This window comes from Pinus tabuliformis, chromosome 2_1 (genome assembly GCF_031772625.1).
Source record: "Pinus tabuliformis cultivar Carrire ecotype Pingquan chromosome 2_1, CPIR1, whole genome shotgun sequence".
NCBI lineage: Eukaryota > Viridiplantae > Streptophyta > Pinopsida > Pinales > Pinaceae > Pinus > Pinus tabuliformis.
The window spans coordinates 680,965,762-680,992,407 of NC_142299.1; the positions used below are offsets into that span (position 1 = coordinate 680,965,762).

The following is a 26,646-nucleotide window of genomic DNA, read 5'->3' on the forward strand; positions in this document are numbered from 1 at the left end:
CACTCGTTCACACACTTAGTCATTTTGCTAAAGTTGTTATGACCAGACTCCCCTCTAATAACTAGACCATCACCCTGCCATCGACTCGATTGATTGTCACCTAGAACAACGTAGAAGCACCAAGAAAGTCATTTCAAGTTGCACTGCCCACAAGCAAGTCAATCAACCTACATACTAGTCAACCAGAGAGTTTGACTCGACAGCCACCCCAGGACTCATTCCCCTCAAAAATTTCATAGAAGATGCAAACCTTGCCCACTCCACTGGCTGAGAAAATTGCGCAAATAGGTCGGACAGACACCTAGTTCCTGTCCTTGTTTCCCTCATAAAATTGCAAAGTTTTCCCAACCAGTTCTCTCAAAAGTCGACCAACTCCTCACCAAGAAAATTGTGCATTTTTTATGAGCAAGCCCTCTAGTACCTAGCAGTCTACTCAGCTTAGAAACTGTGCAAAGGTGATAAGCAGGATAGCCTCCCAGCATCAGCTCATTTTTTCGAGCAGCCGCTCCCAGCAGTTGACTGCCACTTCCCTCCATGAATTGTGCAGTTTTTGCTACCAAGCTCTAGGAGCTAACTACCAGTTCCTCTCAGGAATTGTGCAGATTTTCTGATAGTGACACAACAGTAGACTGTCAATTCCCTCAAGGAATTGCACAATTTTTTCTACCTATGTCCCAGCAATCAGCTGCCAGTTCCTTTGAGGAATTGTGTAGTTTTTGCAGCCAAGCTCCCACTGCTTGCTCATTCTGGAAACTGCATAGATTTTGCCTGCCAAACCTTCTTGCAGCTCGAATGTTCCCCTAAAAGACTGAGCATTTTTTTCCTCCAGCTGAGCCAAACCCTGCAGATAGTCACTATCAATCCGGATTGCCCATCTTCATCACCCAGTGACCCTTGCATAGTTTTAAACAATAGTACCTAGAGCCTCCATTTGGCCTTGCGACATTGTTACCTCTCTCGGTCAACTGCATTTGAAATGATCATGTATCATGGTAGACTATGAGGTTTTTGGATTTGATGTTGTCCCGTCATGAGTGACTGAAGGTACAAGTACATGAACAAACATGTTGCGACAATGAATGTGAGGAACGAAGGGAGCACCCGCAAAAGCACATGTTCATAATGGAATGAACGAACAATGCATGTGAACAGATGTGCTCGTGAAGGGATGTTCATCAAAATATGAGTTCATAGATGGAAAGATGAGAAAACATGTAATATGTGCTCATGGACAGATGGACAGACGAACATGGACCTTTCGCGAACAAAAGAACCTATCAAGCCTTCCAACATACAAGAAAGGATAAATGTGCAAAAGCAACATCAAGTGAACCAATGACCATGGAATACTCTATGCACTTTGCCATGCGGAGGTGAAGTTGTGACACACCATGAGGACATCCATCATCCCGCAGCACTGCAACTCGACATGCACACCAGTAGCAACACAAATATACCAACATTGTCATGTTGAGTCATGTCATGAGGCATGTCGTCCACATCTCTATTGTGGGCCATACTGTCAATCAATGTAATGTAACATGGAAGTCCAAGACACCCACTTTTTGTATGAAGAGTCATGTAAAGTTTAAAATTCATGGAATTCAAATAGTCATGAGGGTAGTCAATGACCACAAGGGTCAGTTTCACCCATGGCTATAAATACCCCCTCATTTGTATATGCAAAGGACTTTTTACTGCAGCTCCTCCTAGATAGTCTTCAGAGTCTGGAATATTTTCTTTTAGGAGTAAGTAGTGGATCCAACGCCCCGCCCATGGGGTTAGTGATGGATGGTGTAATGATTTTGTCTTGGAAATTTCACTTAATTCTGAAGCCTGCTAATAGGCCATCTTGCTTTCACACATGTATTGTAACTGTTTTAAGACTAATCTTGAACACTAGTAATGCATGTTACTTTAGCCTATGTTGAACACTTGAACTCATTCACTTGTTGTAATACATATCTATTAATGAAAAATTGTTGTATATGTTTTTAATGTTGTCCTCCCTGTGGTGGCTACCTCCCTAGAAATCAGACAAACCTTTCAAATAAAACTTGCTATAACAATCGTTGCACTCGCACGGACTCATCCACTGAACGTTGTATGTGTTATCTTCCCTTGTGTGTTATGATTGCTGCATCTGTGTGGACTATTCCTCTAGAAGTTGTGCACATCCTATTGTGTTATGTGCTCCTAGCAGAGTTGGGGCTTCCTCCCAACCAAATTGGGACTCACTCCCACCCTCTCCCTTTACAGTGAAAGAACCATTGACACAAGTGACATGAGAAATCACCAGGAACGTGAACCTCACTTCTCAAAGATAAAGCAGACAACTCTCTTATGATGACAATAAAGATTTGAGGCAAACCTTTAAGATAATAGCAATTGGACCATCATGATGGATGGGATTCCCATACCAAACAGTTTGAGTTCTAATTGGGACTGCATACCCGGGTGATCCCTTGAATGTTGGTGGGTCCAACACCATCAACAAAATGACACTCAAGGCGGTTAGTTTCTCCAAAACACTTCCATATTATTTCTTTCAATAAGCTTTAGAATGATTTGGTTATAGTAAGTTAAATTTATTGTCTTTCTTCTTGGTAAGCACTGATTTGGAAAAAATTAAATTCTCCTATATTTAGCAAGAGATGACTTACATATTTGATATCCAATAAGAATTGATTCAAAAATATATTATTGTTATATCTTTAACAAGTAATGACAAAAAAAAATGTGAATTCCTTTTTTACATTTCACCTGTTAATTTGGAAATAAGTTTTCCTTAACATATTTCTCACATCAACAATATTTATCTAACAATATGAAAGATTATAGGGACATGATAACCAAAAATTGAATTGAAAATAATATAAATTGATCATTCTCTGGAACGTAAACTTGGAAATAAGTTTTCCCTCACATAATTCTTACATTACCAATGTTTATCCAACAATATACAACAATAGAGGAGAAACTTGTTCACCAACTTTTCAATTTAGAATAATCTAACAATAATCATTCCAAATGATGTACTACATAAGAATAAATAGTGGTGCTTACCCTTTTTTATTTATATTTTCATTATGAGTAATTGTTTACACAATTTTTAGATTCTTGTGAATTAACAAGTTATGAAAACTTCGATAAATGTGTTTTTTAAATAAAGAACACTAAGTGGAATCCTTTGAACCACATATGATGGATTATGATTAATAGTTTATACGTATACAAGTTCAATTTCCATAAGTGACATGATAAGGTGGAGCTAACTACATTATTGCATCTAGCTTCTTAAAAATGATATTTAAGTTTGAGCTAGGAATTGTCTTCTTGATGGAAAGGTAACACTAAATAAATTTATGAAGCTTTATTAGAGCCAACGAGGTAGGTTGCTCACTAATTTTAGCACAACATAATTTCCACTTTCATATCTATTTTCTAAGGAAATCTTTAATTGATAAGTTAACAGTCTCTCAAAAACACAGGTCGGAGCTAGAGCGGTAGAAATGCAGTGAACAGGGTTCCTCAGCAAGCGGAGTTCGAATCATATGGAGAGTGGTAGGGGAGGGAGCTCAGCTCCCTCCTACAAATGTACAGTAGCCAGTGGAAGTAAGCGACGAACTGGAAACAGTAAAAGTGATACGAACTACATAATTAGCGACAATGAAAAGGAAACAGATGGGACCAGAGCAAAAGAAAATAGCAACACAAAGGAAAAAGAGGAAGAAGACAAAAGTATGGGTTAAAGAAACAAAAAACTAAAAGGACCTTGCAAAAAAAAAGCAAAAATCACTCCCCAAGTAATATTAAATGATCCTGCTCTACAGGAACATAGGGAACATATGGGAACCTACGCCATAATCTGTAAATTCATGGGACTATGGCCCACTAAAAAAACTTTACAGACATGGATCAAGTATCAATGGAAGCCCAAAGGAAGCATTGATCTACATCTGGGGTCAAAAGGATTCTTCACATTAGTGTTCTCCAATATTGAAGACAAACACAAAATATTCGAAGGAAGTCCCTATTTTTTTGCTGTAGCAAGTCTCTATATGAGGCCTTGGAAAATGAACTTTGTCCCAGAGAGGGAGACTTTCTCTTCGGTTCCTGTGTGGGTAAGGCTCTACTGTCTACCTCTTGATTATTGGCAAACTGAATCGTTGGCTGCCATTGGCAATAAACAAGGATGCTATATCAAAGCTTCTAAAGCCACAAGAAGGGGAAAATATACCTCCTTTGCTAGAATCTCTGTGGAAATGGATCTATCAAGGAGACTTACGTATGGAGTTATCCTGGAAGTTTTGGATGAGGAGTGGGTATAGGCGGTTGACTTTGAGCACATACCCTTCACATGCCAAATATGCCACAAACATGGGAATTTGTTAAGAGACTGCCCTCTCAACAAAGAAGACAACAAGGAAAAACTCAATACAAAGAAGGACACCGAAAACTTTCAAAAAGTGGCCAGTAAAGGAAGGGAAGGAAAAAAGGGATCAAAACAACAACATACTAAGGGGAAAAAATGCAGCTAGAATAAGTTTAAAGTGCTAGAAGAGACTGAAGAAATCACAAGAGAAAATCAAGATCCAGAGGAAGATGCCAAAGAAAATGAAAAGAAAGAGGACTTAAATCTCTCTCTCACCATTGACTCTCTAAAGGAAGCAATGAGAAGTGAAACAAAAATGGAAATGGACCAGGAGATGACTCAAAGTGAAACAGATCTGGAAGAGCATGAACTACAAGAAATCCTTGACAAGGAAAACTTGGATCTGGAAGGATTCCCGAGGCAAGGAACCAAAGGAGGAATAGATTCTCTACCCCAAGATGAATGCAACAAAATACAGTAGTTATTCTTATGGAAAAATCAGGAACAAGGATAGGAGAAAGGTAAGAACATCCATAGACAACAGCAAAAAGGGATGAAACCAATGAAACTAAATCCCAGATTAGTCACCAGAAATCCAGGAAAGAAGAGAGGCAGAAAGAAGAAAAATGAGCTCCTAATGGAGTCTGGAAAGCTAATGATAGACTTAGGTAAGATGAAAGATCTAAGCAGTTACTCCTTTACAAATCTTTAGCTATGAAGTTCATCTCATGGAATATCAGAGTTCTAGGTAGTAAAAGAAAATAGAGAATGCTAAGTAACATAATGAAACTCGCAATGCCAAACATAATATTCATTCAAGAAACAAAATGATCCATTCATAAAATCAAACAAATCCATAGCAAATGGCTCAGTAAATTTGAGTTTCTAGAAGTTAAAGCAGAAAACACATTGAGGGGGCATTCTTACTCTATGGAACCCCCAAAAATTCATCATTGTAGATGCGGAGGCAACGCGAAATTACTTATCAGTTATCATTAAACCATTGGGGATGTCTGACGCCTTCCTAGTTACGAATTTCTATGGGTCCTTAGAGAATAGATAAGAAACTTAGATTTCTGAACTCCCTGGTAGATCTTAGAAGCAACATAAAGAAATCCCTTGGGTCATTGGAGGAGACATTAATATGATTAAATCTCTCTCGGAAAAAAAGGAGGCACCAAAATCCTTGGTAGAGATTCATTAGGATTCAATTCTTTCACAGAAAACATGAAGATGGTTGACTCTAAAATGCAAAATGGTCTTTTTACTTGGAATAACAAAAGAGGAGGAAATGTTGAGGTTGCCTCTAAGCTAGACATATTTTTGATATCCGAGAAGTTGATGCTCACAAATTCATAAATATCTGCAAGTGTTCTCCCATTTGGAGGCTCTGATCACTAGCCGATTTAATTAGAAATCAAGGGAATTGATACTCCCAAGAACAAACCCTTCAGATTTGAAAATATCTGGCTCTCTCACCCAGGTTTCATCAACAACATTGAGGAATGGTGGTCTGAAGATCTACAAATTCAAGGGTCCTGTTGGGAAATTTATTGGGCTTAAATTGCTGCATTAAATTATCGACCAGGGAAACTCGTAAGCTTGTGATGGTGCCAGCAAAATATATGCAAGAGTAGGCAACTAACTCTATGTCTAGCTAAATTATTTATGATTCAATATAATATGCAAGGGAAGAGGCTCCTAACTAAGGAGGTCCTGGTTGTCCTTCCCTACAGTATCATAGAGAAATCATTGATTACATGAAACTAAAAACTTGAAATGAAGACAAGAGAATGAACTTAATTATTGTTTAGATTCAAGTAGAGAGAGACTAACTTAGTCTCTTGATTGTCCTCTCATGTACTAATCCAACTAAACTAAGATTCATTCATAAGCAGAAGAAATGAAATGACTTGAAACATAAAAGCATAAAAGAATGAATTTCAATTACCATATAAATCAATGGAGAGAGAGCCTAACTTAGACTCTTGGTATCTCCTCATATGATACTTGAAACATAAAAGCAAAAGAATGAATTCTAATTATCATACAAATCAAATAGAGAGAGAGCCTAACCTAGACCCTTGGTTGTTCTCTCATATGCTGATAAGATTCTAATTTAAAGCTCATTCATCAATCTCAAACAAATCCTCAAACATCTAAGCAATTAAATGAAATAAGATCTAATATGAAATAACATGTTTCTCTCATCCTTTTAGAGTGAGATCAATTCTCTTAAGAACAAGACAAATTATTCCATATACTACATTAAGGAAAATTAAATCTAAAACTACATAATGGAAATATATGTAAAATGAAGCTTTATTCTATTCCATCATAAGTTTGGATACATGCTCTAAGAGTCCTCCCTTTGGAATGGAGGAGGTACTCCTATTTATACAATAGGATGAGATAACAAACTCATAATGATGATCCACTAATCTCTCTTTTAGTTCCATACATTTCTCAACCATCTAGACACATAACCCTATCCTCCATGATCTCCTCCATGAGGTCCATGATTTTCTCCATGATCTTTTCCATGAGGCTTATCTTATCAAATTCGAATTTGATCATTCAAGGCCACATAAACATGCCCTGGAAGCTTCCTTTGTACCTACACAAGTCAACAAACTCATTCTAATTGTTAGGTATAAGTAAAAGCATATTATTTTCTAAAGTTTAGCCATAGATTCACTTAAAAATGTTAATAATTAATAAACTTTGGAAAAGCATTGTTATAACCCAATAATGAGGTAAATGGAATGATATGGAGGTGGAATGGAGGTGACATGAAAGTAAAATGTGAAGATATTGGTGAATAATGGAGTGAAAATAGGGACCATTTTGAGGCCCAACATCTGCCCCAAACTGAAGGTATTGCATGTCCTAATGCAATCTATTACATTACTTTTTGGTACTTGAGCGTTGGCTTAAACTCTGCATGACATCATTTACATAACTTTTGCAAAGCGTTATTTTGATGAATTACAACTTGGTTGGTTCTTGTGTTTCAACCATATTTTGTTTGTTGCATTCAATGTATGATCTTTGCATATTGATAATGTGATTTTTATTGCAGAGTATTTTTGTTGGAATGCATCATGGTTGGTTCTTGTGTAACTACCATGATTGTTTTGGCATCCAATTAACTTTTAAATACTTTTGACAAAGCCATTTGTATGCTCATGTAATAGTGAATATATTTGAAGGTGCGTGGGGTTTAGAATGTGATATATGATTGTGGATATGAATGTGACAAAGCATGTATGTAAATGTATCCTTCCTCTTAAACGGATGGTTTGGGCAGTTATGTGAAATGGGGAAAAGAAGGGGAAAGGAAGTGAAGTTTTTCCAAAAATTATTATTCTAACTTTTCAAGGAATTTAATGGTTAAAAGTTAGAAAATATCATACCTTAACTTAACCTTCCAAAAATGGATGAGAGTTGTGCACATGTGGCGGCAAAGACTGTTGTTCATAGTCCTCTTTACTTGGTTGGGAAAATCATGGATGAATCATGCATGTTTAGCTGCCACAATTCTGCTCTGAAGCTTCTTCTTCAAGTTGTGGATGAAAGATGGATCTGTATTGTCGTATCGGCTACTGGATCCTCTGCTACTAGATGATGAATCTGAGGAGTCCACTGAACATGGCTGAAAGTCGTATCTGCTGCTGGATCTTCTGCTGCTGGATGATGAATCTGATGAGTCTGCTAAATATGGCTGAAAATCTATAAGGCTTGGAAGGTATACAAAATATATAAGTGACATTTCCCTCCCAACCTTATTGATTGACTTGTCCTCAAGTGATGACAAACTGATGAAAGGAAATTGGCTTCATCTGCTACAAAATATGGGTCTTCAAGTCTTCAACGCCCGATGGCACAAATCTTACTATGTGATTAAATGTGTTGATGTCGAACATAGCAAGAAGTTGTTGACTTAGTGGCCGTTAATGAATGCCCCTAGTCAACACAAGAGCTCCCACCATTGATTCCAATGGGAGTCAGGATGCCTAACACATCTTTGTAGGTACGAATAAATTTGTCGTAGTCGAGTCACCTACAAGATCCAACGAACAAGGGATATTAATGTACTCCCATTGTTCATTGGCAAGAGTACTTGCCATTAAGGCATGCAAGCCTCTAGGTGTTTTTTCAGTGATACTTTAGACTCTAGGACTTTGACTCAAGCAGGAGTTTATTGGCGGAAATGAAGGGAAATGGTAATGACATGGAAAATGACAATATGCTTGTAAGGAATGGATGTAAGGAAATGCATGGTGTATGAAATAGGAACTCTTTCTGTGAAAAATGGATATGGAAGTGTCACGCCTTATGGATGTACGATTGGTGGAATTCAAAATATTTTTCAGAAAGGGAGGTGGAAGGTAGTGGTTGTGGAGATGGATTTGTCTTCACAAATTTTTCATGAATTTAGTCTTCGGAAGACTAATTGTCGTCACAATGTAGTCTCTTGAATGATCACTTTGTTATCCTGTAACCTGTAAAAACCTTGGCAGAAAGAAAACATAAGTTTGTTCAAGAAGAATTGCGCATTTTCTTCATGATTCTTACGCAAAAATTTCATACCAAATAAAACAGATTTAGGAAAAATCAAAGTGTTGAAAGTAACTCAATTCATGATATCAATTTCAATCCAATCTCAAAAAACAATCGTGAAAAATAATACTCCCTGTTTGTGTCAGATAACTCATGTGCTTGGCAATTCTGTCCTGCATATTAATGCATCATAAAGCATACAACAAAAGATGTGATGCCAACTAAAAGCTATCAGAAATAATTATCGTCTTCAGAATTCTCCAATCGATTTTCGAAATGTGTTTCCAAGTATCCTATGTTTTTATTTGCAAAGCTGTGTGAATTTTGTGAATTTTTTTATTTTTTATCTTTTTTTTTTTTTGAATGAAAACATAATTTTTTATGTTGATTTTATTTATTTTTTAGATTTTTCTTTAATCAATAAATTAAAAACATAAATTTTTAATTTATTATTTAAGTTGAAATTTTTTTAAACAAAAATCAACAAAATTTTATTTATTAAAACCTAATAATGAAAAAAAACTATCACTAAAATAAAGTTAGTTTTTTTTTTTTTTTTTTAATTAAAAATAAAAATAAAATAAGAAAATCCCCCTTTTTTAAATAAAAATAAAATAAAAATTATTTTGTGTTGTTTTGATTTTTTTTTTTATTATCAACACAAAATATTTTTTATTTTATTTAAATTAAAAGCAACACACAATTTTTTAAATAACAATTTTTTTTTGTATGTTGATTTTTGGGATTTTTTTAAACAACAATTTTTTTTTTTTTTTTTTTTAATTTGTGATTTTTTAAGTTGAAAATCAACAAATTTGATTTTTTTTAATTAAAACCTAATAAAGAAAACTTCTAAAATTATACTTCTTTCCGAAGTGTTTACCACCTTTGATGTCAAATACTCATTAAGATGTTCCACCTTGGGCACATAGGAATCCCTCAGCTCGAAGTTATTTTCGCAGGGCACAGTCATCTGCATTGAAGAAAAGTGATTTCTCTGGGGGTATAGTATCTCCCTTCTTGGTATGGAATGACCATCATCTGTAGGACCATTTTTCTCTGCTACAGTGTTCTGATCATGTTCTTGGGCTCTCTTAGGACTTGTACATTTGGCACTCTTTCTATACACACTGACCAAATATGTAGCAAGCATCACAACTGCAAAAATAGATGCACCTCCACCTGATGATGTGCTCAGTTCCTCTGGATCTTGAATGAAAAGGCTCTCAAAAGACACTGCTTCCGTGTTAGCTTCAAAACTCTGTATTTCACCGTTAGTTTCTGTTTCAGATGAGGAGAAAAAAAAGTCATGTGAACCATTATTACCAAAATGAGACTCAGATTCATGAGATACATCTGCACTAATGTCCATAATTGATACCAATTCAGGAATATTGTCCTCGGAACTATTAACATTTTTTCTGCATCTGCTGGTAAGTTTTCTATATCATGTACACTATCTAGAATGGCAGATTCAAGAACTTGGGTATTCTCTGCATCAACTGAAACTTCCATCACCTGCTGGTATTCTGCAGCAACTTTTTGTTCTTTACCATATATTATATCAAATCCTTCTGTTCCAGCATCGATTTCTTCTGGCCATGAGAAGCCGATCTCAAATGAGCGTGGCACCTCGGTATACTCTTGCGATGGAGAAAATAAACCATCAAATCTATCTGCATCCTCTTGGCCTTCGGTTTCAGAGGACAAGGCTGAAGGCTCATAATTGTGATCTGCCTCATTGTGACCGTAGTCTGCCCCATTTCCATCCCGAAAGTTGTAATGGACGTAATCAACTTCATGCCCGTAATGTGCCTCGTTACTCTGCACAGATTCATTTAATCCATAGGGGGGTATGGGCGAAGAACTTTTAGCAAGGTTGGCATGGCTATAGGATGGGTGTTCATCATGCAGTTCCAACATAGAAACTGAATCACCAACAAGTGAAGGTTCATTGGGACTATACTGCATGGAATTGAACTCTGCATCATAACCATACTCTGCCCCATCACTGTGCACAAATTGACTTGAGTCAAAAGGGAGTCTGGGCGTAAAACCTTTTTCAGGGATCTCTGGATTTTCGTCATGCGATACCATTGCAAAACCTGAATCCCAAACATCTGAGGGTTCATTGAAATTACCAGGCATGGAAATATCAGAGACAAAAGAGAGTGGCAACCTTTCAGTACCAACTTCAAGATTATTAAAATTATCTAAACAAAATTCCTTCATAGATAGCCAAAAACCAGTTGTTCTCATCCTAAGCCCAGACTACCCATGTTTCTGCAGTGCTTTCAAATTGACATCACTATACATCGATGGGCTCCAAAGACCTTCAACACCTCTTCATTGTAGGACCGTGTAACCTGCTAGATTTCCATGAAGTAGCCAAGGGATTGTCGTGCAATGAAGAGGGAAGAAGTGCTGGAATATGCCCTCGTACGCTGCCTTTCTCTTCGAAACCGAGCGGATCACAAGAAAGGAATATATAGGGATTCCTCTCTAAATATCTGCGTAGAATGCCAATCGATGGCCGCATCCCAACTGTAAACCGCGGAAGCCTCGGCTGAGATTACCCTTATTTTCAACTAACGCCATCCCCGAACGACAAAATATCTACTTCGTGTAAGGACTGAGCTGCATCTGCAAGGATTCGCCTATATGGAAGCTGCGCTGGTCTCATAATGCGGAGGTCGCCTAGAGTTTGTGAGATTGGATCCGAAATATCAGCCTATCATATCTGTAACCTCTATTCCTATGTGTCCACATGGCTCTGTGGGAATGAAAGTTGGTCAAGGTATTTGGGTGAAATAGATTTGAACAGATTAAAATAGCAAGATGAAACAAAGTTCAAGGGATTGGCGGATTTTTTTGAAGGAAATCGACCTACACCTTGGCACAAAAATTTCTGGAAATGCTCCAATAACTTAGATCAGAAGTCCGGCAGATCAAGGGGATTTGGTTTTGTTTCCTTTAGGAATCAGCAGGATGCTGATAATGCTATAAACCAGATGACAGGAAAAACTCTTGGGAGTAGAACTATTCGGTGTAATTGGGCAACCAAATCAAGCTCTGGAAATCCAAGTGATGACAAATAGAACTCTGAAATGCAATTTTCTTCAAATGCATCAAATAATACTCAGCCAATGGTAGCGCAGATCTCAATATTTCAGCGGGAACTACAGCGGGCGTAACAGGAGGCCAGCCAAAAGGTGGTGCCCAAACCTCAGGACCAGAAAACAATCCTTTGTACACAACTGTTTATATTGGGAACTTGCCGCATGAAGTTACCCAGACTGAATTACACAGGCAGTTTCTTTCTTTGAATGTGGGCGTTATTGAGGATGTCCGTGTTCAAAGGGACAAGGGCTTTGGATTTGTCCGTTATCGAAGCCATGAAGAAGCTGCTCTAGCCATTCAGCTGGCTAATGGCAGAGTTATTGGTGGAAAGTCTAGCAAACCCACTCCTCCAGGAGCTAGCTCTAATGCTCTCCCTCCACCATCAGCACCTTTTCCAGGGGCCCTTGTTCCCGCTCAAGGGTTGAACCAAGGATACTCGGCTGCTGATATTCTTGCATATCGGCAGTTGAACATGAGCCACGCAGGAGGAGGCCAGCCTCTATTGCCATTATCTGCTCAGCAAGGATTGGGACTGGGCCTTGGACATGGTCCCATGGGAGTGGTTGGTCCTGCAGGCAATCAAAATGTAATTGACAATGAAAGTCAATCAATTTAATTTTTTTTTTTTTTTTTTTTTTTTTTACTTTTTAATAATAATATATATATATAGGAGATATATATATTATTATTGCATGGAATATATATATATATATATATATATATATATATATATATATATATGTTGTTGTTGTTTTTTTTTTTGGGTTGAAATAACCAATCTTAAAATGAAAATATGAAAACATATTCTTTTATCTGTTGATTTTATTTATTGCTTTGGATTTTTTAAACAACAAATTAAAAACAATTTTTTTTTTAATTTGTTATTGAAGTTGAGATATTTTTTTTAAGTTATAAAATCAACAAATTTTTTATTAAAACCTAATAAAGAAAGATTCTAAAAAAAACTAAAATGAAGTTAGTTTTTTTTAAATATCTAAAAAAAATCAAAAGAAATGGTTAATTTTTTATTTTTTTTTTAATAATAATATGTATATATGATACATATATTATTAAAATTTTTAGTTTTTAAACCTAAAATTAAAAAACTAAATTTCATCTAAAAATTTAAAGATGTTTTTTTCATTCACAAAATTCTTTATTGACTCTGTACAAATTAGTTCTCCAGCAAGAGTATGTTTATTTGAAAAAAATCAATAGACTTTCTGATCTTCCTGATCGCACGAAGCGCAGGAAGAGAGCATACTAATCGCTTGATTTGTTTTTATTCATGCAGTGGGGGTGTTTTTGAAAAGACAAAATTTAAAACTAGCTAAACACTAAATCATCAGAAAACTCAAACATCAATTCCCTTATGAAGATCCTGCTGTCACCAGGTCTCACAGGTTATTTTATCTAAAGAAAAATAAATACTGAATTAAATTCTAATGCCTAATCCCTTAGCACCATCCCCAGCAACGACGCCAAAATGTTGGGCAATTTATTGGGCTTAAATTGCTGCATTAAATTATCGACCAGGGAAACTCGTAAGCTTGTGATGGTGCCAGCAAAATATATGCAAGAGTAGGCAACTAACTCTATGTCTAGCTAAATTATTTATGATTCAATATAATATGCAAGGGAAGAGGCTCCTAACTAAGGAGGTCCTGGTTGTCCTTCCCTACAGTATCATAGAGAAATCGTTGATTACATGAAACTAAAAACTTGAAATGAAGACAAGAGAATGAACTTAATTATTGTTTAGATTCAAGTAGAGAGAGAGACTAACTTAGTCTCTTGATTGTCCTCTCATGTACTAATCCAACTAAACTAAGATTCATTCATAAGCAGAAGAAATGAAATGAATTGAAACATAAAAGCATAAAAGAATGAATTTCAATTACCATATAAATCAATGGAGAGAGAGCCTAACTTAGACTCTTGGTATCTCCTCATATGATACTTGAAACATAAAAGCAAAAGAATGAATTCTAATTATCATACAAATCAAATAGAGAGAGAGAGCCTAACCTAGACCCTTGGTTTTTCTCTCATATGCTGATAAGATTCTAATTTAAAACTCATTCATCAATCTCAAACAAATCCTCAAACATCTAAGCAATTAAATGAAATAACATCTAATATGAAATAACATGTTTCTCTCATCCTTTTAGAGTGAGCTCAATTCTCTTAAGAACAAGACAAATTATTCCATATACTACATTAAGGAAAATTAAATCTAAAACTACATAATGGAAATATATGTAAAATGAAGCTTTATTCTATTCCATCATAAGTTTGGATACATGCTCTAAGAGTCCTCCCTTTGGAATGGAGGAGGTACTCCTATTTATACAATAGGATGAGATAACAAACTCATAATGATGATCCACTAATCTCTCTTTTAGTTCCATACATTTCTCAACCATCTAGACACATAACCCTATCCTCCATGAGGTCCATGATTTTCTCCATGATCTTTTCCATGAGGCTTATCTTATCAAATTCGAATTTGATCATTCAAGGCCACATAAAGATTCCCTGGAAGCTTCGTTTGTACCTACACATGTCAACAAACTCATTCTAATTGTTAGGTATAAGTATAAGCATATTATTTTCTAAAGTTTAGCCATAAATTCACTTAAAAATGTTAAGAATTAATAAACTTTGGAAAAGCATTGTTATAACCCAATAATGAGGTAAATGGAATGATATGGATGTGGAATGGAGGTGACATGAAGGTAAAATGTGAAGATATTGGTGAATAATGGAGTGAAAATAGGGACCATTTTGAGGCCCAACAGGTCCAAAATGTTCCTCCTCCATAAAAGGCTACAACACATAAAAATCAAACTGAAAGAATGGAACAAGAAGGATTTCGGTAACATTTTTGCAAACAAGAAATCAGTAGAGATCAAAATGCAGCAACTAAACCAAGCAATGATCGCAGAAGGTTTTGATAAATCCAAAAGTGAACAAGCTGAAAAACTCAATCTTGATTGGGAGAATTTATGCAATTTGGAGGAATTTTTTTGGAGACAAAAGCCCAGAGTTCAATGGCTCAAAGAAGGTGAACGGAACACTAGGTTTTTCCACCGTTCCACCATAGCCAACAGAATGCACAATAGAATCTCCTCAATATTGAACGAAGATGGGGAGCTTCAAACCACTCACAAGAATATCGAAGCTGTGATGGTTCAAAATTTCACAGGTATCACAAAAGAAAATAATCTAGATAGAGACCATCACATCAAGGAAATTATAAAGACTATTCCCAGGATGGTGTCTAGAGAAGACAACTTTAACCTGAACAAACCAGTAACTGAAGCAGAGGTTAGTACGGTGAACAAAGAGATGTAGAATGGCAAAGCTCCAGGTCCAGATGGTTTTAACATGGACTTTTTCAAAGCCTGCTGGAATGTTGTCAAACATGATATTTTGGATGTGGTTGAGGAATCCAGAAGAAGCATATTCATTTTGAAAGCCCTCAACACCTCTTTCATCTCCCTAATCCCCAAACAAGACTCAGCCCTGACTCCAGATAATTTCAGATCCATTGCTTTACGCAATGTTGTTTACAAAATCATTTCTAATATCCTGGCCAATAGACTCAAACTTCCTCTGCCTTCTTTGATTTATGGAGAACAGTCTGGTTATGTGGAAGGAAGGAAAATCATGGATCATATTATTCAGGACCACGAGGTTGTTCCCTCTCTCGCCAGTAAAAGGCAGGCTGGTATGATCATGAAATTGGACATTTCAAAAGCGTATGACAAGGTGAAATGGAGTTACATCAAAAAGGTCCTTTCCGCGTTTAGGTTTGATCATGACTGGATCAAATGGGTTATGGCTATGGTTACTTCACCCAGCTTTCCAATTCTAGTGAATGGCATGCCCTCAGATATCTTCACTCCTTCCAGAGGCCTCAGACAGGGAGATCCACTCTATCCCTTTCTTTTCATCCTCATGATGGAAGGATTGGGCCGAACCAGTAAAAGTACTAAAGTTCTAGGAAAGATTAAGGGCCTTCAATTAATGGAGAATGGCCAAGCCTTGACTCATCAACAATTTATGGATGATACGATGTTGCAGGGTATCCCCACAATCAAGGAAGCTACAACACACAAAAAAATATTAAATGACTTCACCTTCGCTTCAAGTATGGAAGTCAACCTCTCCAAATCTAAATTTTTTTTCTATAACACTAACATTGCAATAAAAAGGAACATCTCTAGAATTCTGGGCTTCCGAAGGAAGGTTCTCCCTTCAAAGTATTTGGGAATCCCCCTTACGGATAAACCTATGCACAAAAGTATCTAGGAACTGGTGATCAACAAGATGCAAGACAAGATAAAAAGATGGACTTTTAGAGCATTGAACCTGGCAAGAAGATTGACTTTGACGAAGACAGTTCTTCAATCCATCCTTATATTCTTTCTATCTACCCTGCTAGCTCCCAAAGGGGTTTTACAACAACTCAGGAACATTCAGAGAGACTTTCTCTGGGGTAAGGAGGAGACAAAAGGAAATGGGCCCTAGTTTCTTGGGATAAAATATGTAAACCCAAAAGTCATGGAGGCCTAGGCTTAGACGATCAAGAGATTCTAAGTAATGTTCTAGGAACCAAACTATGGTGGAGATGGGTTAAAGAACAGAGGCGCAATGGGCTAAAACCTAGAAAGAAAAATATGCCAGCTCTTGGAAAACAAGTGATCTCATTAGAATGTCAGGGAATATAAAAGGCTCTCAAATATGGAATAAAGCCTGGAATAATAGAAGCCTAGTTCAGAACAACAACTTCTGGGAAATCAGAGCAGGGGAACAAGCACTCTTCTGGGAAGATAAATGGCAACAAGAACCAATGTTGTTAACGGAGGACTTTATGAGCATCAAGTAGGAAACTGATTCCCAAGGACTAATAAAGGTCAAGAATTTCTGGAATCCTCCTCATAACACTGAGAAAGGAGATGCTGGAGGAAAATAGAATGCAGAGGGGAAGGCCCCTTAAAGGCAAAAACAAAAGAACTTATGACAATTTTAGAACAAAGAAAGATTTTGGTCACAGATGGGCAGGGTCAGTTAAGATGGGGTCAAAAAAAAGAAGGTATCTTTAACATCCATGAAGAAAAAAGAATCTCCCTTAACCTTGATCCCTGTGTTTCAGCAAAGTCCTGGCAAGAGCTTTTGAGCCACCAAGGTTGGATGAAGATCAAATTGTTTATGTGGTTAGCTCATCACAAGAAAATATTAACTTGGGATAACATTCAGAAGATGGGGATTATGGGGCCCTCTAGATGCCCATTATATGAGGCTCAAGAGGAAACAATAGAAAATATTCTCAACAACTACACCTATATCAACTGGTTGTGGGATTCCTTCAACATCATTTTTCAACAGATAGACAGAGATAAAGGAAGCATCATTAATACCCTATACAAGTGGAGAAATCCTTAATTTGGCCTAGACCTTGACACCAAGCTTCATTATCTGGAATGTTTGGAAGGAAAGGAATAAAATAATTTTCAATGATGAAAAAACTACTGCTATTTACCTGATGGATTTAATTTTAAAGTAGATTAAGGAGACTGCCTCCACCACCGTGCACAGTACCCCCTCGATTCCTCCCAATGCGAGCGATTTTAAAACTCTCAAGCAGCTGGGAATTCATGAGATCACTCTCTAGGGTCTTAGTAAACAAGTAAGAGTGTTGGAAAGGGAAAAGGAATTCTGGCACCCTCCACCAAAGGGCTATCTAAAATGCAACATAGATGGGGCTTCAAAAAACAACCCAGGAACAACAAGTTATGGAGGTGTGTTAAGAGACGGGGAAGGAAAAATAATTTTCACTTTCCACTACCATTTAGCCAAAGCCACCAACAACATGGCCAAGTTAATGGTGATGGAACAATGTCTGGAGTTGTTTAAACTCAATCGCATCTCCAATGTTCTCATATAAGCACACTCCGAGATTTCTATAAATTTTGTTAAGAAAATCAGCTACGGAACAATGCTTGAAAGGGTCTCAAAACATTGGAGACTTGTACAAGTGTACCAGAGAATCCATAAACATCTCTAATGACTTTGAACGATTAGCTTCAATCATGTTCAGAGGAAGGCCAATAAACTTGCAGATCTACTGGCCAACCAAGGAGTGATTGATTCTGTGGGCAGTATAGACATGGACTAGTAGGAAATGCCTCCTAGTAGGTTAAAAGCTATCTGTGAGGCTCAACCCGCAGAGGACAAGGAAATCTATGATCATTGGGTTCATGGGGTAGGAAATGATTAATTGATGATTGCGAGACAGATTTCCCTGCTGTTCAGGGTGAGTGTAATGGTACCCACTTTTCCTTTTTTAATGGAGTGCTCCTGTTCCTTTCTAAATTCCAAGTACCATCAGGGATAAATAGCCAATGCGGGTGGAATCCTAGTTCTCCCGGCTATAGGAATATTCTATCTTGTGGGGTTTTGAGGGATAAACCACTTCATGGGCAATTTTCATTTGCTCGCATCACTTTCACTCGGGAAGCAGTATTCGCTTTTTCATAGCGATCACTATCAGACTTTGAAACATGGTAGGGTGGTGGTTTGGAAAACCGCCCTTCCCCGCTCACTATCGCGGGGTCTTCTTGTTCGTTGCGATATTAATCTCCACCGTAGGATGCAGAGATGTTAATCAACGGTCTAGGTTATCTGTGCAGCTTGGAAGTTTGGTCCCGCTAAACTTCGGTTGTCTTGTCGATGCAATGTCAACCTCGGCCATCGATTTGTTTACGAATTGTACGGTCCAGATTGATGGGTTTTTTTATTTTCCTATGTTCAGTCTAATGGCTTGCCCTTAGGGCTCTTTCTTAGGCTCCTTGTCTCCTGGGTGGCGGGGAGATTTTTGTTAATATTGTAAACTATTCATCCAATTAATGCAAGAGAAGGACCACCATTTGCCTCAGCAAATAGTGTAGACTCAAATTTACCTATATTTAAACTAAGCGACAGGTACTAGCTACTATGTCGCACATTTTGTTTTATGTTTCCATAACTTGTGACTGTGGCAGTTATACAATTAGTTTTATTTTTATGAAAAGCGTAGTATAATAATAATAATACTAATTCTAAAAAAAGAAACAAATTCCAACATTACATAGTGCATACGTATCTTTCTTTTTCTCATTACTTATGTTAACATAATAAAAAAAAAAGTTTCGAAACCGACCTCAAATTTTTTTCATATTAAAAAAATATTAAATTAAATTCAAATATAAATTATATAAATGGCTTATTTTCTATTCATAATTAATTTTAAGTTTTAACATTATTATATAAGATAATTATAATTTTTTAAAGTGTAACACAAATATTTTCTGTACAAGCCAAATATTATATATTCTTATTATCACTTCAATAGTTTATCAAGTCAATATAATCAAATTCCAACATAATTAATGTACATATAAATTTCTACTCTATTATTACATAATAACATATTTGAGAAAATAAACATGAATAATAATATACTCTTTTTCCAAAGGAAAAATCACAACTTTATTCATAATGAACAAAATTACATATTGTAGAAACTTTAAAAATCATATGTGTAATAAAAATGGATGTTGGAATAAGATAAAAAACAACTCATTAAAGAGTTAAAGAAATCTACTCCCTTCCACATTTCTTTTTCTCCACTTTACTTCAACCATTAGGTTTGGGAGTGGAAGATATAATAGACATTTCAGTTTCTGTTATATTTGTAGGTAATTATTTATCAGAATCTGAACAGCCTAATGCATGAATTCTTTTGGTACGATGATCTGAGTTGAATCAAATCCTGGATTTAACCAAGATCTTTTTGGTTCACGATGTTATTAGAATTGCATTCAAAATTCATAAGGAACATATATGAATGCTATAAAAGAAGAAGAAACATGACAGGAATCAACAACATAAAACAGAGGATGTTGATAACGAAGTTCATATAGGAGGGACTACGTCTTTGGGCTCGGTGTCAAGATGGTGTAGGCCGCTACATTAAGTGGTGGAAAGAGTGATAATGTACATGCATGTGTTTTCCTATCATACAAGGAATATGACCTCATGTAGGAGTCGCTCCAAGAGATGTTCCACTGCAGGAAATCTCATTCGAAAAGGACTCCTATTAGCATGGCATTATTTCATGTATGTTAATAATGAGCATCCTGCCAACATGGCATTAGAGGGTTCTCAAATCAAACATACATGGTGTGACACATGAGTATCCTGTCAACATGACGAAAAAGGGATCTCAAATCAAACCTAAAATAAGTACATCACACATCAAGAACAAAGCAAGATCACACATCAAACATCAAACAAGGATCTGTAAAGCACAATGCATCTCAGACAAAGAGATAAAGAAGTACATGATCACACTCCATATACCTCACATCAAGAAGTTATCTAAAGAAGAGGATGATAAACTTTTGGATCTTGTTGTACCATCAGTCTCATGGTGCCAAATCTCATGGAAATCACTGCTCACACATCGAATGCTGACACCTGCACTCCACTTTGAAAAGTTGTAGAAAATGGAACAATGAAATGGAAAATCTGATTGCACCATCAGATTTGTGGCATCGAATAGTATAAAATCGATTGCTAAATTTCTGAGTTCTAAGAAAGTGAAAACTGGGGCTATAGGAGTCTTTTAGATTCCCCCTAGATTCTTCAAAGATTCCCTCCTCCAGGTCATCTGAAGATCTACTACTCAGATCAAAATTATGTCTGCAACATCGGGTTCCCTGTGAAATTCTGAGAAAAATGAGTATGAAGTTGGTTGCATTCCGACTCTAGCGAAGTTTCAACCTCCAGGGAATCTAAAAGATTCCCTAAAGATTCTTGAAGATTCTCCTCCACAAGGAACATGTAAATATTCTGCTCAAAAGGTGAATCCAACCTCGCCATTTTGTTCCCTATGAAAGTCTAAGAAAATTGACTATAAACTTGGTTACATTATGACAAAATGAATTTTTACCTCCTAGGGAATCTTTTTGCAATCTTAATATTCTTTGCAAAATTTTGTTTCAAAAAGCATGCCATAATTTTTCCTGTTGGAATTGCATCATGGTTCCACTGCTTAAAACCCCATTATAGGTTCTATTCCTCGTTCTATCATTCGGTCCTTACGTCCTTTGTTCTTCCCGTGCAAATAAATGTCGGGTTTATATATTAAACTGGCGGAGTAAACAAGAAAATTGTTTGTTCCATTGGTCAAAACTTAGCAGTGGGGAACACGGGGTCGAGGGATCAAATCCATGCGCCTTCTAAACATGGCGCGTAATATTTTATTGTTTCGGTGCATTGTATTAAATTAAAAATGGGTGCCTATTTTTATGGTAGTGTTATGCTTGTATTAATGTTTGGTTTGTTGTGTTTGGTTGGGTTGGTGTAATGCCATATGGGGCCACTGCGCGGGTGGGACTAGCAAAGCCACTTCTCATGGGTTCATCTCCCACTGGTTTCGCATTAAACATATCATATGGTTGTTATTATATGGATAGGTGTAGGGTAGTGGGGGTGGTGGCCTGCCACCTCCTTTATATATTTTATTTGTTTTTATATGTTACAATGTGATTTTGAAAATTCCCGAACATGGAGGTTATTAGGCGAATTAGAGAGGAAACAATTTCACCTACCGTTGGTGGCCGAATTCCAACGACTATTGCCGATGCAATTTCTAGGTCCATTAACCCTGCCACTTGGCAAAGTCAACCTTGAAATTTTATTGCCTCTAACTTTCGCATACGATCTTAGTTTGCCAAATCGTTCACACCGTTGTGATCAAAATGACGAGAACTACACTCTGCTCCTAGTTTAATAGAATACTGATCACTATGATTTTTGACCCTTTTTTAGTCCTCTTGGCCTTATGCCTATGTCTGGAGCCTCCTGGAATAATCCTCCCCACTAAGGAGCTTTTGGTCCTCCAAAAACATGAAAATAATCTACCACTTCTTTGTACCTTGTCCGCACTTGAAAGTATCTAATAATTAACTCTTCCTTCTCCTACACTTTTGTTCTTTGGAGCCATAGGCAATGAGATGATGCCTGCACCCTCTGCAAACCTATAGTACATTATTTTTCAAATTACATGCTTGATTTACAAGACCAACTAATGACCCAAGCATCCCATACTTGCCATGAGTTTATAAGACATACTCAGTGGTCAAGTTTACATAAAGATGGAAATAATACCTGAGCTACGAAAACAAGGCCAACATATCATTGTTGCTTCAAAAAGTTACGGAAAACACATCATCACTGCAACACATAATTTACAAAAATAAGGTAAAACACTACTTTTGTGTTGATAACTAATGGAAACACAACATCACTTTCAAAGTTGAAAATTCAAGTCAAAATAAGATTAGACATCATTGTTCCTTAACAAGTGATGGAAAACACATCATCACTTTTACATTTTAAAATAAAACAAATGATTTACAAAATAACAATCATGACAAGCTATCATATCTAGAATCCATTTTTCACTTATTGATGTGAATGGGTCATCTCCTTTTGGTGCTTTTCCATGTCGAACACCTATTTCATCTGGTTCATGCACCGATGCTTTGTCTTTAAGGCGCTTCTCTGGATGGAGCCTCCAACATGTGGCCCTTTGGTGACCACTTCTATTGTAATGACTGGAATATGTCTTCTTCCTCCAGATCTGCTTTACCTTCTTCTTTTCCTATTGTTGGGAGGGTCTTTAATGCCTCCTCCTTTCTTGTGCCACTATTCTTTTCCAACGCTTAACAAATGTATGGTTATGTAATCCACAATACGTACATGTTTTTCGATTCTATGATATACATTCATCTTTAACAACATGATTATAATTGAAATTAAAATTCGAATATAGATACTGGTTATACCTTTCCTTTACATCTCTGGCATAAGTATGGTGATGAGAGCTTGCCTCACCTCTCTCCCTACAATGGGCACTACCATGGAATGATGGCGATGTGTTCCCATCATTCTCTTCCCACAATGATTTCGACGATGTCTCAGAAGAATCTCACACCTTTGAGCATTATCCTTCGTTGTATCCCAAGCCTGCAAATCGAGGTCTCTGCACAACCTCCAATGGTTGATTTATGCCTTGGTTATTAACACCAAGTTATTTTTCCTCCTTGTAGCTTATCTTAGTAAGAAGCCTCATGTTTGTCCCTGTAATTGCTATCTCCAAATCTCTAGCATCAATCATACTATGTGAAGAAGAAACTGAAGGGAAATCAACATCTTTTACCTTCACTGTCGATTTCGAAAGAACTGATTATTACTTCCCATCATCTGTTATTGGTGGTTCGCTGGCTGTTGTGGCGCATTCCCAACTTGCTTTCTAACATACCCAAGTCTTGTATGATGGGGTGGACAATGCCTTGGCCATTAATGCCTAAGCCTTTTCCTTCATAACCCATTTTCTTCAACAGTTTGGAGCCAATTCTTGTTGTCTAATTTTCAAAAACAGCGAAATCATCATTAGGAAACATGCATGAAGATGGAGAACTACTTTTTACCTCACATGGGTCACACTGCAGCTTTTCAAAGGCCTTGTCCTTAGCTTGTAGCTGTTGTACCAAACTCTGTTTTTCCTCTTTCTCTTCATGTAGAAGCATCCTCAATTCAATGTGCTCTGTTTGAAGATTCAGGTTGTTGTGCTTCAGTTCTTCTAGGGCCTATTCTATGGCTTGCAACTGAAGCTACACTCGTTGTTTTTCCTCTGTCTCTTTTTTTATAGCTTCATACATTATTTCCACATTTTGGGAGATTTCGAGAATGGTCTCATACATCGCTTTTTCATCCTCCATCATTGTACAATTCATTGTTCACGCTCACAACTCACATCCACCCAAAGAATGCTCTGATAGCAAACTTGATCTGAGTTGACTCAACTCACGGATTGAACCAAGATCTTTTGCTTTCGTGATGTGATTAGAATTGCATTTAAATTTCATAAGAACATATATGCATGATGTAAAAGAAGAAGAAACATGACGAGAATCAACAACATAAAACATAGGACATTGATAACAGAGTTCATCCATGAGGGACTACGTCTCCGGTGCCAGTGTCAATATGTTGTAAGCTACTGCATTAAGTGCTGGAAAGAGTGATGATGTACATGCATGTGTTTTCTATATCATACAAGGAATATGCCCTCACGTGGGAGTGGCTCAAAGAGATGTTCCACTACAGCAATTCTCATTCACAAAGGACTTGTATCAGCATGACATAATTTCACATATGTTAATAGTGCGCATCCCTCAAACATGGCATCAAAGGGATGTCAAATCAAACATACATGGAGAGACATGAGTATCCTGTCAACATGATGAAAAAGGGATCTCAAATCAAACCTAAAATAAGTACATCTTACATCAAGAACAAAACATGATCCCACATAAAAAATAAAATAGGGATCTGTACAACACAATGCATCTGAGACAAAGAGATAAAGAACTACATGATCACAGTACATATACCTCACATCAAGAATTTATCTGAAGAAGAGGATGAAAAACTTCTTGATCTAGTTGTATCATCGATTTAGTGGCATCGAATCTCATGGAAATTACTTCTCACACATTGAATGCTAACACCTGCACTCCACTTTCAAAAGTGGCCGAAAAATGGAATGATCAATTGGAAACTCTTATTGCACCATTAGATTTGTGGCATCGAATAGTGTAAAATCGACTGTCAAATTTCTGAGTTCTGACAAAGTGAAAATATGGGGCTATAGGAATCTTTTAGATTCCCCCTAGATTCAAAAAATATTCCCTCCTCTATGTCATCTGAAGATCTGTTACACATATCAAAATTCTTTTTGCACCATCAGGTTCCCTATGAAATTCTGAGAAAAATGTGTATGAAGTTGGCTGCATTCTAATTTTGGCGAATTTTCAGCCTCCAGGGAATCTGGAAGATTCCCTCAAGATTCTCAGAGATTCTCCTCCACTGGGAATCTGCAAATCTACAGCTCAAAATGCAAATCCAACCTCACCATTACATTCCCTTTGAAAATCTAAGAAAAATTGACTATAAACTTGGTTACAATCTAATAAAATGAATTTGTACCTCCTATGGAATCTTTTTAGCATCTTAAGATTCTCTGCAAAATTATGTCTCGAAAAGAATGTGATCATTTTGCCTACTGTACCTGCATCCTTGTTCCATTGCTGAAGAGCCCATTCTCATTTCTATTCCCCATTCCATCATCTGATCCTTATGTCCTCTATTCTGCCGGTGCAAATAAATGTCGAGTTTATATATTAAACTGTTGGCGAAGTAAACAACAAAATCGTTTGGTTTGTTGGTGAAAGTTTAGAAATTGTGATCACGAGGTTAGGGGATCAAATCCCCACCCCTTCCAAACATGGTGTGTAATATTTTATTGTTTCAAAGTGTTGTATTAAATTACAAACGGGTGCCCATTTTTATGGTAGTGTTGTAATTGTATTAATGTTTGGTTTGTTGTCTTTGGCTGGGTTGGCGTAATGCCATATGGGGCCACCGCCTGGGTGAGGTCGGTAGAGCCTCTTCTCATGGGTTCATCTCCCACCAGTTCCACATTAAACATATTGCATGGTTGTTATTATATGGAGAGGTGTGGGTGGTGGGGGTGGTGGCCTGCCACCTCCTTTATACAATTTTTTTATTTTTATATGTAACAATGTGATTTTGAAAATTCTCGAACATGGAGGTTATTAGGCGAATTAAAGAGGCAACAATTTCGCCTGCCACTGGTGATCAGATTTTGATGACTGCTGCCGGTGAAATTTGTAGGTCCATCAACCCTGCCACTTGCCAAAGTCAACCCTGACCTTTGGCTGCCTCTAACTTTCAGATATGAGCTTGGTTTTCCAAATCATTCACACCCTTGCGATCATGACAACGAGTTCTATGCTATGGTCCTAGCTCAATTGTATTCTGATCACTTTCAGTTTTGACCCTCTTTTAGTCCTCTTGTCCTTTTTCCTATGTTTTTAGCCACATGGATCATACCACTAACTTCTTTTTCATATGGGGTTTTCTCTGACTGTTACTGCTATATGGAAGACATAGGAACTATTGAAGAATTATGGTTTTCATCATTCTTCTGCATGGATTCTTGAGGCTTCTGGACATTTTCATTTGTAGTTTTTTTTTGGGATTTCTACCTCCTCTTCTTTAGCTTCCTATGGTTTTGAAAATTGCCATCCTTTCAGTTTTGAAACTTGTCGCTTTTCTTTTTTTGGATCTGTTTTCACTTGTGGGCATGTGCTTTGAAGGTGACTAGTTTGTAAGCACATACAATAGCAAAGGTTGTATTCTCATAATCAAGTGGATAATTCCACTTCAGATTGTTATGGAGCATAATAATTCTATAGGGTAATTCTTTACTGAGATCTATCTCTACACATATTATGACAAAGGTGAAACTTCCTTTTGAGACTTGATCTACATCTACTCTTAAAAACCTCCCCAAGGAATTCCATTTTGCCTGTAATACTATGTGATGCCAAAAATGAAGGGGAAGATTATGTAACTCGACCCAGGCTAGAATTTTGGAAACCACC

The 26,646-nt window shown here is 36.9% G+C and overlaps 1 pseudogene; it reads left to right on the forward strand.

Annotated features, from left to right (window-relative positions):
- The first annotated feature begins 11,695 nt into the window (after window positions 1–11,695).
- On the forward strand, window positions 11,696–12,674 carry LOC149202436 (RNA-binding protein 208 pseudogene; annotated as a pseudogene).
- Window positions 12,675–26,646: the final 13,972 nt, after the last annotated feature.